Source organism: Akebia trifoliata, chromosome 11 (assembly GCF_017979445.1).
Source record: "Akebia trifoliata isolate Shusen 1 chromosome 11, ASM1797944v1, whole genome shotgun sequence".
NCBI classification, from domain to species: Eukaryota; Viridiplantae; Streptophyta; class Magnoliopsida; order Ranunculales; family Lardizabalaceae; genus Akebia; species Akebia trifoliata.
Window position 1 is genome coordinate 48,129,760 of NC_141385.1, and position 13,782 is coordinate 48,143,541.

A 13,782-nucleotide genomic window follows, 5' to 3' on the forward strand; every position below is an offset into this window, starting at 1 on the left:
ATTCAAAGGTGTCCATTCGGATCATGACTCTTAATCTCATTGTCTTCATCCTCTCCAAATTCCATTACTAAAATCGACAAGTAGCAAGACATCCTAAATTCCTAACCAAACAAGGTACACCCTTTCTCTTCTTCATCAGGGTTTATTAATTGCTATAAAAGAGATTCGCACTTAGTGAAGTTGGGGACGATGACGATTTATCCCTCTCTTTTTTTTAAATCATGCTTTTAAGTTTTTATGTTTTTTTTATCGATTTATCTACTTTTTCCTTTTCTTATTGAATATTTTAATAAAATTTTATATTGTTGATCTAATAGTTATATATTTTGTTAATCAGTTACTCTTGTCGACATTCCAATTGATCTCACTCTGAGGTTTTCAAGGAATTCGAATTCTCTCAATCCATATTCTCCAAAAGATTGAAGGAGGAACTCATTATCATTAACTTGTACATGTTAGGATAAGAGAAATGGTGATCTTATATCTTTTTAAAGTGGTCGTGGTTTCATATGAAGGAACAAAAGGTTAAAAGGAATTCTTAAATTAATATAATTGCTCCATTTTGTAATCTTAATTGAAATATTATTTTTTATTTTTATTTTTGAAGTATATATATTGACACAAAATGGTAAAAAATTTATGATTATTTTATCAAATGAAACAATATAATCAACTACAATGAAAGTTGATTTGGATTCTAAAATCCAATTATTTCATATATTCCAATATTTGGTTGATATTGTAATAATGCATTTCCCATATTAAGTCACATACATTTTTGGAATCTGTTTCATTCAATTTTACATCAAAATAACAATTTTCATTCTATATATAGAAATTGACTATATATTATTCTGTCACTTTTATTATTTATTTGTTTACTCTCTTTCGTAAATCTAAATCCAACTTAAGGGCATAAAGATAGATTCATTAAAGAGAATTATGAAATGGCATATATAACTTTTTCCATTAATTAAAAAATTAAGATTTTAAATCTTATTAAAGGGCATTTTGTGCAAAAAGATTACCACATGGGCGTTAGCACAATCCAACACATAGTCTTCTAGATTTCACAGAAAAACTTATATATATATATATAGGGTCCCGTTCGCCACCCTTAGTTTTACCACACACTTTAACAAACGCGTTTTGTCTTACATGGGTTAGAAGTTTCGGAATGAGCTGATTTTTGGTGAGGATGATCTCTATGGTGAGGAGATCATCCTCACCAAAAATCAGCTCATTCCAAAACTTCTAACCCCATCAAAATTGATTTACAAAAAATGGACGGTCCACGATTTTTCAACGTGTAAACATGGGGCTAAACATTTCGGAATGGGCTGATTTTTGGGGAGGATGATCTTCTAATCATAGAGATCATCCTCACCAAAAATCAGCTCATTCCAAAACTTCTAACCCATGTAGGACAAAAAACGTTTGTTAAAGTGTGTGGTAAAACTTAGGATGCTGAACATTTCCCATATATATATATATATATATATATATATATATAGGGTCGCGTTATTACGACCCCCTTTGCGACCCCCTTTGCGACACACCTTTTTGTCTTATATGGGCAAAAATGTTTGGAATGGGCTGATTTTTTGTGAGGATGATCTCTATGGTGAGGGGATCATCCTGGCAAAAAATCATCCCATTCCAAAACTTCTAACCCCATCAAAATTGATTTACAAAAATTGGACGGTCTATAATTTTTCAACAAAAATCGGACGGTCTAGAAGTTTTGGAATGGGATGATTTTTTGCCAGGATGATCCCCTCACCATAGAGATCATCCTCACAAAAAATCAGCTCATTCCAAACATTTTTGCCCATATAAGACAAAAAGGTGTGTCGCAAAGGGGGTCGCAAAGGGGGTCGTAATAACGTGACCCATATATATATATATATATAAACTTCAAGCTTTTTAAAGCTTGAACCAAGGTTTTGAAAATGGATGTCTTTTGAACTGCCACGGAAATCTCAAATTATTAAGAGTATTTATCAAATGAAATCTAAGGAATTTACTTTTAGAAATTTATTTTTTGGAATCCATACCTAAATACTTTATATTTGATTTATTTTGTAAATATTGGTTGTCTTACATGAACATAACAATAGTCAAGTTTGACGAGCATGTCTGTGTGGTACTTTGTAAGCCTGACAAATGGTTGACTTCGGATTTCTAGGTTCTTAGATTAAAAGAATGTTTAGTGGTTGATTGCATGGTGACATGTGCAAACTTTCTAAAATTGATCATATGTTGATGTGTGTAAATGCACATTAATAGACTTATTGCATAGAGTTGAATGAATTAGTTTGATTTTTGGAGGTTTGGAGAATGTGTAGTTCGTACTTAGGTATATAAGTGAAAAATCAAAATTATGATTATAATTCTCAAATTTGATTATTATATTAGATTAATACATATTCTTTTTCATTGTTATTTGTGTGATTAAATAGATTATAATATAACTTATTTAAAATTTATTAGAATATATTACTAACATTAGGACTCAAAATATGGTATGGATCATACAGCTCGCACGTGCAAGGTTAACTATCATATAAAAAGTGATTAATTAAAATGTTTTCTAAATTAAAAGAAAAACGAAAAAACTTACCTAAACAAACAAGCCCTAAAGAAGAAGCGGATTTTGAAACGGGGACCATGGCATTAACGCAACTTGAATCACTTGACCCATTTGTCACGTGTGTCCAGTGTCACGCACAAAACTTTGACCACTTGTGACATTGGAAGTTGATATGACCGTCTCCGGTGGCGAGGGTGCGGTGGTTGTAGTTTTTTGGACCAACGACTGTCATCCACTCAAGGACATTTTAGTAAATTTCCTTTTTTTTTAATTAAATTGGAAAGTGGAAATTTGTTAGAGAACTGCTATTGCCACCCCAACTTTTATTTATTACTTCTCAATTAAAAATAAAGAAAATAAGTGAATGTTGGAGAATAAGTAAAAGTTGGGTAATAGAAGATGTCTTGGGGGGTTTTTATTTTTTATTTTTTATGTTGTTGTTGTTGTTGTTAGATTTCTATATTTTGATTTTAGGATTTTACGTGAGTCTGATCATACTTGTAAACACCTATTGCATTTGTTTGAACGAGTGTTATAATGTTGAGATTTTAAGTTGAGTTAAACCTTTGTAATGTTTGAAAAATATGTTTTAATCTTTAATTGGGGTGTGATAATTAATTTAATAAATTAGAGTGTAATAAGTAAATATTAGGGTGCCAATAGAAGCTCTCAAATTTTAGAACAATATCTCATTATCTAATGCTTGGACAGTTTAACTAACTATTGTTTTTAGTTAATAAAATGCCATGTGGCAAGATTAGTGCGACCGATATTATGTGGGCCCACTCTATTATTTGAGGGCATCATTGTGGGTTCCGCTAGTATTGTTAACAATACGAAGAAAAAGACTCCTCATATTGGGAATTAAGGAAGAGATAGTAAGTTTCATAATCATAAATCTTTTTTCTTTGTGCATCCCAAAGCAAAGGATCTATATGATTATGTGATGGAGGTGTCTAAAAAAAGAAATTTAGATTATAACGACTCATTTTCATATGATTGAAATCATATGAGAACATAAAGAAATCGCTTCAAAATTTGATAGCCATAAAGAATTTGATTCAAGATTAATATGGAAAAATAAATAAAGATTCAAACGCACAAAAAATATAAAGATTTATGTGATTACGTTAAGATTTAGGAACATCTATGGATTCACAATGACTCCACTAGAAAGAGAAAATTATTTATATAGATTATAGGGTAGTGTTTGACAGCCAATGTTGGGAGTCAAAAATTTTTTATATGACTTAAAAGTTTTGAATTTGGATGATTTTTTTTATGAGGATGGTCTCCATGGTGAGATCATCATTAAAAAAATCATTTTAATCTAAAACTTCTAACCCCATCAAAAGTGATTTACAAATTAACGATAACAATTTTAAGCCACTTTTAATGGGATTAGAAATTTCAAGTTGGGCTGATATTTTGTAAGGATGATCTTCTCATCATAATTATCATCCTCACAAAAAATTGGCCCATTCCAAAGCTTCTAACCCATATAGGACAAAGGTGTTAGCTTCTAAGACCAACTAGTTCCACATCATTAATCGTTGGTTGCACACCAAATTAAAAAAATCCCCCCCCCCCTTCCTTTTTTTTTCTTTTTTGATTTTTTTTTTATAACCTCTATTAACCTACAAATTGCACCTCAATACGTAACCTTCTAGGATTTAAAATTTTTCATCTTTTTGTAGTTTTGTATTATTTACTCGTTTTGTATTTTGCTTGTGATTTATTTTTCTCATGATTGATGTTGCACATGTTCTTTTTGTGTCTACTTTAAGATATTAATTTTCGAATCACTCTTTAGATTTTGTTTAAAAAATAATATGAGCCCATGTTTGAATCTCATCTCTTGATCTTCATGATTTCTGATCTAGCTAAAGTGTTGATAGAAATGTTTATTTTTTTATTCTATAATGCAAAAGCATTGGATTTTTGTTTACTCTTTTGCAATTGTTCTTTAAATAGAAAGAAGAAAAGAATTATAAAAATATGAGTGCAACATTTTTTTTAAATTATTTTTGGAGTGCAATCACCCAAATAAAGTGCAAAGGGGAATTTTTTAAGTGATGGAGTGCAATTGATAATAGGCAATGTGCAACTAGTCGGTCCTTTAGCTTGTCGAACATGACCCTCGATTATAACGAATTCGATTCAAGAATAATATAAAAATAAATAAATAAAGATGCAAACATACAAAAATTTATGTGGTTACGTTAAGATTTAGGTACATCTATGGATTCACACCCACGAAAATTATTTAATTAGATTATAACATCTCACCTAATAAAGAAAAATAATCTTTAATTAGTCACAACAATGTGGTACGGCTCGAGCTGATTCGATTTCTCCCTTACAACCCATTGAAACCACTCAAATTCAAGTCAAATGACATTATAGTTTATTTTTAAAATAGAATTATCCTTGCAAAAGTTAGGAAATATTCAAAACTTGCAATCTAAATTATCCATTGAGATTAAGAACAAAAATGATCAAATTGGATTTTATTTATTGATCTAGAGTAGAGTCATCATTACCCTTGTTTAAAAAAAAAAAAAAAAAAAATCTTTAGAAAGGAAATATTTTCTTCTATAATTTGTATAAAAAAATACTTTTAAAAGTAAGAATTTCCTTTTTTTCAAATAGAAATGAAAGAAAAATCTTCTAAGCTTTCAGACAAGGAGGAGTGCTACAGGTCACTTGTCACAAAGGAAATTCTAAACTACACGTCTAATTAGTGGGTCAAATGATTTGGAAATATGAATAGAAGATGATGTCGACCTTCTTCTTTATGATTTATTTCATTAAAACTATAACGAAATAAGATAAGAGACAGAAAGAAGGAAGAGAAGAAAGAAAAAAAGAAGTTAATGTCTTTTTTAGCTGCCGATTACAAGTTGCAATGTGGTGTGTCTTTTAGAGAAAGAAAAATTCAAGATATTAATTATTACTCCAGAGACAAATAATTGGAACTGTTTGGTTTTCTCTTTGTCTCTTCCCTTCACTCGCAAACATCTAACCACTCCACTCTCTCTCTCTCTCTCTCTCTCTCTCTCTCTCTTAATAATTTAGAATTAATTAATTATAACAATTTTGCATCTCTATCCCTCTCTCTCTCTCAATGATAAAAGCTTCATAATAAAAGCATATTTTGCATGGCTGCCTCTCCCTCTAGTCCCGTTATAAAGTCTTTTTCAATGATTCCAACCACACGTATACGCAATGTTCTAAAGCCGTCCAATTTTTATTTAAAGCTAAACAAGATAGATTTGAGACTTAGAGACTTGAGACTTGAGACTAGAAGACTTGAGTGCTGTCAATAAAACAAGGGTCATTGGAATCGGAGGGTATTTCGGTAAAAAGTGTATTTATTGCACTTTAAACAAGACCCTAAAACAAATAACCATATCAAGATTTTGACATAATTTCATCAAACACTTATTTAACATGGTTAGGGTTGTTGATGTATAGGATCAGATTCAAACAAAATTAATTTGAAATGTTTCGATATGATAATTTTGGATTAGGATCGAGGATTTGGATTTCGATAAGGGATCAATCCAATAATAATCCATTTTGATAGCATCTTAGATTGGTTTTGGATCAACCATACCAATCCATAAGGGACCCAATCGAACAAAATGTGAGAAAATATGTATACTTGTTTTTGGGTGAGATTAGGGTTCAATGATTAGTAGCTAGGTGAAAATGGTTATGGTTTCAACACTCACATACCTTAATTAACTTAGTATATTGGCAAGATGAGAAAATGAGTAATTATAAATAAATATATGGAATTTATTTAGATTTAGCAAATCAAATTGGTTTTAATCTGATCCAGACAAGAACAATTATCATTAGATTGGATATGGATCATAATATTGAACCTATAAAAACATGAGCCAATCCAATGCTTTGGATTCGATCCAATCCTTACTGGATTGGTCCTAGATCAACCCTGATCCACTAAAAGCCCTAATCATGGCTTTATGACTCGGCCAATCATATTGTGACTTGGACGAGTTGGAATGGGATTTGAACTATATGTCTCGAGTTCAATCTATTTAGAGAATTTGAAAAAATCATGATAATCTGACACTCCTTTTTTGTATGCTCTTTGTATTGTCCCTTCACAAAATTTTAGATCCATTGCTTTGGAATGCATAAACACAAATATTTATGATTTTGTACGATTTTGTGAAGAAAGTGTACAAATAGCGTACAAAAAAGGAGCGTTAGATTATCACGACTCAACTTAAAATTTGTATTTTTCCCCCCAAGTCAGTAGACAACTTTTAACATTTTAAATGTTTGTGATTGGTGTATAGAAGATTTTGAGGGGATAGATGGATAATATTTTTTGGATTATCCAACTAGACAAATCACTCTAAGCATGACGATCGTTAATGTCATCAAATAGTGGATCCTAATATTATTAAATATATTAAAAATCTAATTTAAAATAACAATTTAAATGAATAATTCCTATTTTTAAATTCTAATAAGCTTTTAACTATGATATTATATTAGAATGGATTTAATGGACTAAATTTTGTGAGGATGATCTCCAAAAGGGAGACGTCTTGAGTTCAAGCTCCCTCATTAGCCACCCATAAAGATATCAGGCATGTGTGGTATTGCATGTACCTGAGGATTTGGACGAGATATAGTGATTAAGGAGGCTAGTTGTCTCACTCTTGGTAGTCCGGATTCGGACCTATGGGTTTGGACTCCATCATAAAAACTAAAAATAAAAAATTGTATAGAGTAAGCTTCTTTTCCCACAATCATTTGTTATTTAGAAATTTTATGATGGTTGAGAAGAAATTTATACAATCAGATCATGTTTCGAAAATTATTTTAACTCTCAAGGATCAAAAATCGATAGATATTTTTCCATCTCAATAAGAAAATCTGTCTGTAGGTTAATGCTTTTGCCACAAAAATCATAGTTCTACTTTAAATCGTGATTATCTAATTACCCCACGTGGTACAATCAATCGACTTTCTTGATGTGACAAATTCGGGAACCATGGATCTACATGCCTCGGGATACAAAACTTGACTCCCCCATAAAAATGTGTATCCCGAGGGAACCTTGTATCCCGAGATGTACAGATCTATAGTTCCTGAACTTGTCATGTCAGGAGAGTCGATTGAATATGCCAGGTGGGGTAATTAGATTATCACGACTCTTCTAGCAAAACCAGTGATTAGTACTAAGACCCAAGATTTTAATTTTTTAATTTTTAAAAAAATTGTAAAATAATATTACCACATGCAAGTGGGGCACACCCTTAATTCTATAAGCCTCACCTAGGCTACCTAGGTTGAAAGTCAAAGTGATTGGATAATCACAACCATCTATTCTATGGGTTTCCATCGTGACCCTTCACCAACCGTATTGTCGCCTACAAGGTTGTTATATGTCTATGCTTTGGCCTGGTCCCTAGTGAGATTTTTCTGTGCTGGAGCTGTCGAATGGGAGGTCCATGTCCCCACCGCTTCTATGTTCGACACGTATTCATATAATACTTAAAAGAGATCACAAACCTCCAAAGCTTGATGGATACTTTCCCTACATTTCCACGGTTTTAGGCTGTACTTGATGATCTCCAAATTAAATTCATGTAAATCTCGAGGTCATCCAATGGTTTGGACTTTTAAAACCTGTTTTTATTTTTATTTTTTTGCCAATAAATTTATATTTAATGAGATCAATGGTATTATCATTCATCATCCATAGATTTTACCAATTAAGTTAACTTTAAGATGTCTCTTTTATTCGGGCTGTCAATGATTCGATCTGAGACCAATCAAATAAGGATCTGAAACAGACCAATAAGGAACAAATTGGACCCACGTCACGTCAGATCAAGTATTAAATCCAAGGTGTATTTAATGCATTATATATTGTGCCCTTTGGGCACACGTTAAAAAGACGTTTCTTATTATGATATCTGGTGGGGGTCTATACCCATAATAATTCAACACATGAAAAAAAATTCGATACGAGATTAATTTGAGTAATTTAAAATTTTGGTTAAAAATGATTCACGTATAATTTGAGTTCATCCATCTAAAAAAATTTCAAAAGTTGGAGTGATGAAAAAATCATGAGTGATTCGCTAAAAGTCAAAAAACCGATAATTTTTCCAATGAGTAGAATTACACAATGATTTTAATGGGTTCTTATATTATTTCAGAGACTTCGTGCACAATTCATGACTTATTTCGAGAATCGCTAGTTATCGATCTGTCTTAATCTCATATTATCTTGCAAAAAATTAAGGAAAAAAGAAGAAAATATTGTTAAGAAGGTGACATAAAAAATTATGCCACCGAGACATGGATATTTGACCTTTTATCAGTTGGTGGTAACGGAAGGTAGAAGTGAGGAAGGAATCTCGGACTCAATGTCACCTTAAACTACGTTTGGTGGGCTACTTTAGGTGGTGGGCTTAGATATGGGCCCACTTGCAGAGTACTTGGATGGTTTTATTAGGAGTAGTTGCGTGTTAATTAAGCACCTAATCCCCTTGACAACAGCATCTCTTTTAGGCCACTGACCTTTGCCTTACTTTAACTTAAAGAAATAGGTAAGTTGAAGACTTGAAAATTATTTGTTTTAACAATCAAGGAGAATATGGATTAATGACACCAATTATTGGTGTCGATACCTCTCCATGGATATGTGTCTCTTGTGATAAAATACTTTTAGATTGGGTCAGTCGTTTTTATTCGGTTTAGAACTTTCCGTAATTTTCTTCAATATATGCTTATTTATTTTTCAAATTTAAATTTCACAAATTGAATTTGAATTTTATATGAAAGAAATAAGAGAAAAGAACAAAAACTAAAAACAATAATGCTGAAGTGACCTCAGACTGGAATCTCATATCACACTTCTTGACGTGAAAGTGTATGAGAACCATAGATGCTTTTTATCGATATATGATAAACAATGACAACAATAATGCTGAAGTGACCTCAATTCGGAACCTCATATCGCACTTCTTGACGTGAAAGTGTATGGGAATTATAGATACTTTTCATCAAGATACGAGTGAAAACGCATCTATGCTTCCTATCCACTTTCACGTCAGGAAGTACGATATGAGGTTCCAGCTTGAGGTCACTCCAACACCTATCTTTACTATTATATTGAGAGAAGAATGAGTATTGTTGATGCAAAATTATAGTAATTATTTTTATTTTTTTTCAAATAATATAATGTCTTGTATATTCGTTTACTATGTAATATGTAATAATCGACCTAGATACCAATTATTCGAAAATACAGGGTTATCTCAAAGTTCTGTTGGGGCAATTCCCCTCACAAGCTCCTTACTAGCTCCGCCCATGGCTTGGGCTTGGAATGTTAAGGGATTCCAAAACAAAAATTTATCTTCTGAGAAAAATATTGTATTTGCCCTAAAAGATTAAAACTGATGTCTAAGAAATATGCATTTTCCCTCTAATCCTAACAGTTATGTCGATAGAGAGTCTCAACCGTGGGTTGAAGTTAGAAAAGTCAAATAACATACAAAAAGGTTGGTTTTTTTTTTCTGTTTTTTAAGAGTGTGTGTGTGGATAAGTTGGACTTGAACCCACGGCCTCAAAGTTGTTTTGCATACCTACCATGCTATGGTTCAAAGCCCCGTACATTGATCTCTTATACTCTCAGCATCATCCAAGGTGGTAGGGAAAGCTTTTATGGCATGGGAATTGAGTGCCCTGGCCGACATGAGGGATAGCAAGTGCACCATACTTGATTGTTAGTGGGGTAGGAGCTGATGTAGTGCTGGGCACACATGTCTTGAGGTTGTCATCAAGTCATGACTCATGTCAATATAATTAAGAATAGCCACTTCAAATAGGAGTATTAGTGTATTACCATCCCATACACTCCAATAAATACGACGATGAAGGTTATTGGCATGAGATGATGAGTCTTGTGCTGAAATGACTTCTATCAAATTATTTTCATAGAAATCTTATATTTTTACATATAAATTTGACTATTATAATTAATATTTAGAAAATCGTTCAACAGACCGAAGTGATTTAAATGTTGATTTATGTCAAAGAATGAAAATATATAATAGGTTAATTTTTGCATCGAACTTGTACAAATGAAATTGTTCAATATATTGGGTGTGTATTGTTGGCAAATCAACATTAGCTAATTTTTTAAAATTACAAAATTTTCTTGGATTATATTGAATGTGTATCGATTTGAATTTTTTTTTTTTTTTTTTTTAAAAACCTCTTAAATTAAGAGAACTTCCATTGCCACATTAATTTTTTTCTCAAAATATCCGCAATAATAAAATTAAATGGACTTCAAAGATGTGTACATAAGATTTTCTAAATATTAATCATGAGACTCCGCTCGTTTTCTCTTCAACTAAAATCATAAACTTAAAATTTACTCTCAACGCCAAATCCAAATCCCAACCATTTGAACCCTATAAAAAAACACTTGGACATAATCAACTTCCTCTAATTCTATAATCATCAATCCATTATTAACATTAATGGCCTAAGAGTTCATTTGGGTCCGCATTTGGCTAGTTTGAAGAAAGTATGGACGCATTAATGGAAAATTTAAGAAGTTGATGATGGGCTTTTGGAGAGGTACGAGTACAGATTATTGAGGATGTGGTTGTGAAAATGTCTGATGTAAAAGAAAGAGAAAAGTACAATGAGAGGAGATATAATGAAAAAAAAGAAGCAGCAAAGAGGGCAAACAATCGCACACATAACACAAGGATTTACATGGTTCTTCAGTATGCCTATGTCCACGGATCAGATCTTTAGTCTAATCACACTATTTTCTTTTGAGTTTTTCATCCCCTAGGGTTCTCTAGCAAAAACTTGAGTAGAGAAAATGAGTCTATCTCCCCAAAATAGAAAAACTTTTAAGAAAATATTACATAATTACCTTTTTTTAAACCCTTAGGAGTGCTATCTCTTGCACGCTCGCAACTCAACTTATCACCAATAAAATACAAGAAGTTGTGCATGTTTTGGTAAATCGGCCTTTATACAACATGAAGAGAGAGAGAGAGAGAGTGTGTGAAAGATGCACCATTTAAGTATTTCAACGTGATGGGCTTCTCACAAGGAATTAAATCAATAGGGGAACAAACCATGGGCTATGAGAAAGATATGTGGCTGAGTCAGGTCTGTTTAAGTGGGCTAAATTGATCTTGGAGACCAACCCGGCCAATGTAATAAGGTCTATCCATCACGTCCTCACGGATTAAATTATTAGTTGAGTTTATTTCTTATTAGGATTTGTTTCATTTATGTAATCCAGGTTCATATAATTAAATCAAGAATCAATAGAATTCAATTCCTCTCTAAAGTGCTCAACATCTTACATTTTTGTAACATTTCATTGATAACTAGACAATCCATCATTAATATATTTAAGGTTTATTGTAATTTATAACTATTTGATCTTGGTAATCGTTGATGGGTCAATTGGAGCCTCAATTATAAAATTCAAATGTTGCTTAAACCCATGCAGGCTTGCATTAATGTTTATGAATAGTAGGATTTGGGATGGGTCTAGACACCATGAAATTCTCTATTTTCTAAGCATTTGAGGTGTGACCACTATGTTACAAACTCAGCTTTCTGTGTATCCAAATTTTATCCATTAATTTCGTTGGATCTTCTGAAACATTGCAAGTTTAGTAGATTATTAATTTGGTTTGCAAATTAACATAAAGAAATAGGTAAGTTGAAGAATTGAAAATTATTTGTTTTAACAATTAAGGAGAATATGGATTAATGACACCAATTATTGGTGTCGATACCTCTCCATGGATATATGTCTCTTGTGGTAAAATACTTTTAAATTGGGTCAGTAGTTTTTATTCGTTTTAGAACTGTTTTGGTAATTTTCTTCAATATATGTTTATTTATTTTTCAAATTTAAATTTCACAAATTGAATTTGAATTTTTATGAAAGAAATAAGAGAAATGAACGAAGACTATAAACAATAATGCTCAAGTGACCTCAGGCTGGAATCTCATATCGCACTTCTTGAAGCGAAAGTGTATGGGAACCATAGATGCTTTTCATCGAGATATGATAAATAATGACAACAATAATGCTGAAGTGACCTCAATTTGGAATCTCTTATCACACTTCTTGAAGTGAAAGTGTATGAGAACTATAGATGTTTTTGATCGAGTGAAAAGGCATCTATAGTAGTTATTCACTTTCATGTCAAGAAGTGCGATATGAGGTTCTAGCTTGAGGTCACTCCAACACCTATCTTTACTATGATATTAAGAGAAGAATGAGTATTGTTGATGCAAAATTATAGTAGTTATTATTTTTATTTTTTTTCAAATAATATAATGTCTTGTATATTCGTTTACTATGTAATATGTAATATTCGACCTAGATACCAATTAGTTGAAAATACAGGGTTATCTCAAAGTTCTGTAAGGACAATTGCTCCCACAGGCTCCTTACTAGCTCTGTCCATGGCATGGGCTTGTAGTGTTAAGGGATTCTAAAAAAAAAAAAATTATCTTCTAAGAAAAATATTGTGTTTGCCTTAAAAGATTAAAACTGATCTCTAAGAAATATGCATTTTCCCTCTAATCCTAACAGTTATGTCGATGGAGAGCCTCAACCGTGGGTTGAGGTTAGATGGGTCAAAGCCCCGTACATCGATCTCTTGTACTCTCAGCATCATCCAAGGTGGTAGGGTAAGCTTTTATGGCATGGGAATTGAGTGCCCTTGCCGACATTAGGGATAACAAGTGCACCATACTTGATTGTTAATGGGGTAGGAGCTGATGTAGTGTTGGGCACACGTCTTGAGGTTGTCATCAAGTCATGACTCATGTCAATATAATTAAGAATAGCCACTTCAAATAGGAGTATTAGTGTATTACCATCCCACATACTCCAATAAATACGATGATGAAGGTCACTTGCATGAGATGACGAGTCTTGTGCTGAAATGACTTCTATCAAATTATTTTCATAGAAATCTTATATTTTTACATATAAATTTGATTATTATAACTAATATTTAGAAAATCATTCAACAGACCGAAGTGATTTAAATGTTGATTTATGTCAAAGAATGAAAAGATATAATAGGTTAATTTTTGCGTTGAACTTGTACAAATGAAATTGTTCAATTTAT